Here is a 5,158-nt window from a genome sequence, read left to right as displayed (position 1 = left end):
CATCTGACCAGGAGGTCTGTGTACTCTCTATGTCTCTGTAGTCATGCCTGGGCTCAGCTTTTTTGGCTTTGTTGGTTTCAATTAACACGATGATCTCCAGTTTCATCCATTTTTCTGAAAATTACATAATTAAGTTTTCTTCATAGCAGAATAAAATTCCAAAGTTTTTACGTGCCACATTTTATCCTTTCATCTATTGATGAGCATCTTGGCTGGTTCCCATATCGTGGTTGTTGCGAGTAGTGCTATAGTAAATGTGAATGTGCAAGTATGTCTGGGGTGTGCTTAGAGTCCTTGGGTATATACTCAAGAATGATATATCTAGGTCATATGGACATTCTATTTCTAGTTCTTTTTCTTATTTGAGATATGACATTTCTCACTGAATCTTATCTCTGCTTATTTATACCACAAAAATTTTCCTGTTCTCCATCTCAGACCCATTTGTGTGTTTGTGTATGTGTGTGGTCAGAGCATTGTTTCCTCAAATTAGGTGTACAGGAACTGAACAAAATTTGACTAAACGAATGTCAAGAAAAAAAATGAAACTAGAAAAAGGAGTTACTTGTGTGAAAAACATGATAACAGTTGTTTTCTGTGAGGCATAAAGTAATGTGAACCAACAGAATGAAAGCGCAGCAGAGATAGGGAGGAGCAAAGGGCTGGAGGACTAATGGGAGCATCTAAGCGTGTTTTCCACCTTGGGAGCTTATGTGGGATGCCAAGCCAGAAAAGACGCATCTCATTTTGCCACCTAATGCTGCCAAGCCCTTTACCGGTTTCACTCCAAGTTACTCCGCCCCACACCTCAGGAGGAAACAGGTAAAAACTCTGAGGAGGGAATCTCACTTTAGGGGCAGTTCTGAGAAGGATCAGACCCACGGTCTCGCGCAAATGCAGTGAATTTCACACGTAGGGCCTATTTCCGATCTAGGAGAGCGTTTGTTGTGGCTCATCTATTACCTTTCCTGTGGGAACCCCGCCCTCTGGTTCCTGTGGGGAAAGCCTCGCGAGATTGCCTACGGCAGGCTCCAGTGGTGCCATCTTTGTGTCTGGCGAGCGAAGGCGCCCGACGGAAGCCCCGAAGGCCCTTAGGCCAGCCTCCTCCCCGAGACCGGATCCAGGAAATACGAGGCGGGCCTCAGTGGGAGGGACGGAGCGAGGGAGGAGGGAGCAAGGGGGCGGCGGCAGCGGTGGCTCACACCGGATCTGCCCTCGGCGCGCCGCGCAACGGAGGGGTGTCGGGGAATCAGTGTCCGCTCGGACCCCCCCCACCCCCCCGTGGCAGCCAGCCAAGGGAGTGAGGGCCAAGCGGCGGAGCTTGGAGCGGCTGCGAGGGCTTGGTGAGTGGAGGCGAGGAGGCCCAGCACCTGCTGGGGGCCAGGACTTTGGAGGTGCCCTAGGGTCGTTCTGGTGACCCCGCGCCCACGACGTTGGGCGTGTGTGATACTGCGGGTGTTTACCGGACTAAGCTCTGCCTAGGGTTAAGGACTGGGCTGCGGGAGTTCTGCGCAGGGCCTGTCGTGGCGGCAGAGCCCGCCCGGACGCCCCGAACACCCGAGGCCGAGGGGAGAGGGAGTGGCTGCGGGGGCGGGAGTTGATTTCTATCAGCGCTCGGGTGAAGGGGTTGATGCCCTTCCTCTTGGGTTCCTGGACATCATGCGGAGTGCACCTCTGTGGACAGGTCTCAAGTCCTTGTAATGCATTTGGGATTTAGGGCTCACAGAACTAAGGTTGGTTCTTCTGATGGTGTCGGGACATGTGCATAAGGTTAGTAGTGATAGTAATGGTTGTTGTGGAAGAGGTTTGTAAATAATTGTTGGCATGTGTTGAGTAAAGCTAAGACAGTGCTTGCTTTTAAAGATAACATTAAACAGCCTTCTGAGGACCAACAACAGATTAGAGTTGTTCCTAGTTGGAGTTTTCTAATTTAGGACCCTGTTTCTGTTTATAAAGTGCATTAAGCAGGATGGGTCGGTGGTAAGATGTAGAGAAGGTGAAGTAGAAGGTAGACTGCACAGTAAAGACCCAAGTTTCTACTAGAGAGGCGTTGAAATAGAAAGCATTGTCTGTACTGAACTATAACATTTAGATTTTGTTTTTTTGGTTTTTTTTTTTGTTTTTTTTTTGAGAAAATTTCCAGTCTGTGGTGCAAGGCAGGAATCCTCAGTTGTGTTCTTCAGTGACATTTCTCAATTTTTACCATATTTACTTATGAATCTGTAAAAGGAAAGGAATGAGTAGTATAAAAGAATAACTTGATGAACTGAGCTTGCTTAGTACTCTTTCATGGGGCAGAGGAGGGCGGTGGGGAGAGTTTCCTTTTTGCTTTATGAATGATTTGTAGGACTATAAAAGAATATGTTTCAAAAGAAAACATGATCAAGAAGTTTTTGTTTTTGTTTCTTTTTTTTAATGGAACTTAATCTGTATAATGTTCAATTACAAAGTACATCCTCTCCTATGGTAACCTTTTTTTTCCCCCTCAACACTGGAAGAATACAAGTACTTCTTAAATTCTACACATACATAATTTTAAATCAGTGTGTTATACGAAGTTTTATAAGTTTAGAAGTCCCCCTCTTCTTTGGCCTAGAACTGGTTTAATGACAGGAAAGTTGACTTTAGTGAAGGTAGATATTAAATAGATGATTACTATGGTTATATTGGACAGGACATACTGAATGTTCAATCACCCTGAATTTTCTTCTGTTATTTGACACATTCTTTTCTTTAATTGTAGACGACCCTGTACAGTTTGTGTTGGTGCAAACTGAACTAACATTGAGTATATATAGTCACTGAGTTTGGAGGGTAGTGTGCATTTTAATTTAATCTTTATAGTTTCTCTATGCTAAAGATAATGTTGCTAGTACATAGATAATAACATACACCTCAAGTATTATTCTGCAGCTTTCATAGCTGAGGTTCTGTGGTAGGTAAACTACAGAGCTAAAATTCATTAATATGTGTCTGAATTTAGAGCATGTGTTATTTCTACATATTCTGTATGTGTTTATGTACTGATAAAGATTTTTTGAAAATGGAATTTTATTGTAAAGAAACCACTCAATTCTGTTGAAGGTTTTCATGTATCTTTAACAAAAGATAATCTCAGTTTTTTTTTTTTTCCTTTTCAGATATGTCCATTTTCTAGACAGGTGCAGTTTGAGCTGATGTGGGAAGATTCTAAATAGCTAGTGGTGACCTATACCTGAAATTCATGGTTTGGATAACTTCATCTTCTGTTTTAACAAAGCCAAGATACTTTAAGAGTAAATGTTATTTATTCTGATCATGGATTATATTTGAACTTGCACTACTAAAAGAAACTGGCAACTATTTACAGGGACCTCAGTTTGCTTTACAGCAGTTTTGTGGTAACATACACACGGTTACCTTCTTATACCTTGGTTCAGTACTTGCTATGCAATTTTGCTTTTCTTTTCATTTAGTCCCATAGTTTTAGAGTTAGATTGTGTTTTGCAAAAAAGAGCTTAGGGGTGGACAGATTTTAGATATTCCAGAGCAGTGAGTGGCTGAGCTGTGGTGAAATCATGGGGACATTTTGCAGAGTTGTTAGGTCTGTGAAGGAATCACTCTTGGCTCCCACTGGTCTCTCCAGTTAGTCTCTGGTGTGCTGTTGTGCATCTTGTCCTAGCTCTTATCTCTGTTCAAGAGAGAGGCCCCACATCTGGGTAGAGTTCAAACTGTAAGAACAGCCAGACAAGTTGGGGGTGGGGTGAGGAGGAAAATGACACCTATAAGTGCTGTTCATCTTACAGCAGGTTATTTGGTCAGAGCTAACCATGTAGTTAATTATTTTTGGCTGTAAATTCTGGAAATGTTAATGCAGTTTGGGATTTTTAAAGATGTAAATTGTTTTAGGAGTCTTTGTGGAGCAGCACTCTCACAGACATGGAAAAAGGATTTCTGTATTACTAAGTGTATGTACTGGGTATGTGTTCTGTGGAGTGTGGGGCTGGTTTAAATAACAACTTGTTATCTCGATGGACAATCTTTGGGCTGAAGGAGCAAGTTTTTAATTATAGTTGTACTCCCAAGAAAGAGTTAAATATACTTTACTTGGGAAGGTAATTACTCCTGGTAGTTGGACTATCAGAGTGGAAAATACTGACAAATAACAAAACCTACCTATAAGTAAACAGAAAGCCTTTCTGATATGATTTATATTATCACTATATTTAAAAAGTACACCAGGAAACTGTATGTATCTAGATGTTTATTTTCATACCTTTGGAATAACCACATATTAATATCATAACTATAAATACTTGTTTGTCTAAAAGTGAAATAGGTATAATGAAATACTTGGAACTGTCAAACTGAATTCTAAATATTTAAGAGCATTTTTATATTTTAATTAATTGAGAGCTGTATTTGCTTACTCTCCAACTCTCCAGAATCCCACTTTTTCTCTTGCTTTAAATCTATCAGCTTCCTTCCTTTAATGATGCTGTTCCTGCCCTTCCCTTCCCTGGATCTTTTCTTTAATTCTTAGTTGACTCTGCAATCTTTTGCAAGGTGCATGAAAAGTGAAGAGGGCTGCAAAGTCTTTAAGCTAACCATCCTCCTGGTCTGAATTCTTTTGCACCAGCAGGTCAAGGGGAATATAATTAAGACCCTGTAGTCCACCAGATTGTGTCTTTAAAAAGAGAATGAGAATAACAGATTGAGGGAGGCAATGACTTTTGCTATGGTTTCTCATCTCCCTTATCCTTAATAGTCAAGAAGCTAAGATTGTAGAACAAGCCAGTGTGCTGCCTAAGTGGGCACTCTAACCTCAACCTCTTCACTAACTACTCACTCTCAGGCATTACACTCCCTCCTTTAAGCTGTCACCTGAACTTCTGTCCTTTTCCTAATTAGGTTTTGTCTTCCTCACCTCTATTCTCTCCCCTGACTTTTATCCTTTTTCCATGCCCTTTCTACTGCTCTGCTTTGATCAGATATTAAGAAAACTCAGAATCTTTTCTTATTGAGGGAAGATTTTCTTTTACTTCCAGGACTTAATAGGGCAGTGTTTTTTGATTTAGTACTGAGGTAGAATGCATAAATGGGTTTTCTCATAGAACCATTGCCCACAGAGCTTGTTTTTTTTTTTTTTTTTTTTTTTTTTTTTTTTTTTTTTTTTTTT

At 41.1% G+C, this 5,158-nt stretch overlaps 1 protein-coding gene across 4 annotated transcripts in view; it reads left to right on the top strand.

Annotated features, from left to right (window-relative positions):
• Window positions 1–1,222: 1,222 nt before the first annotated feature.
• Window positions 1,223–5,158, top strand: part of Tab3 (TGF-beta activated kinase 1 (MAP3K7) binding protein 3) — a 94,589-nt gene continuing 90,653 nt past the window's right edge. For all 4 annotated transcript variants that reach the window (XM_055607331.1, XM_055607328.1, XM_055607329.1 and 1 more), the window contains exon 1: window positions 1,223–1,343. The gene's annotated coding sequence lies outside the window, so the exon portion shown is untranslated. The remainder of the gene's footprint in view (window positions 1,344–5,158) is intronic.

This window comes from Psammomys obesus, unplaced genomic scaffold (genome assembly GCF_907164565.1).
Source record: "Psammomys obesus unplaced genomic scaffold, mPsaObe1.curated_primary_1811, whole genome shotgun sequence".
Lineage (NCBI taxonomy): Eukaryota > Metazoa > Chordata > Mammalia > Rodentia > Muridae > Psammomys > Psammomys obesus.
Note: the sequence above shows the minus strand (reverse complement) of the source record. Positions and strands in the feature narration are given on the sequence as shown.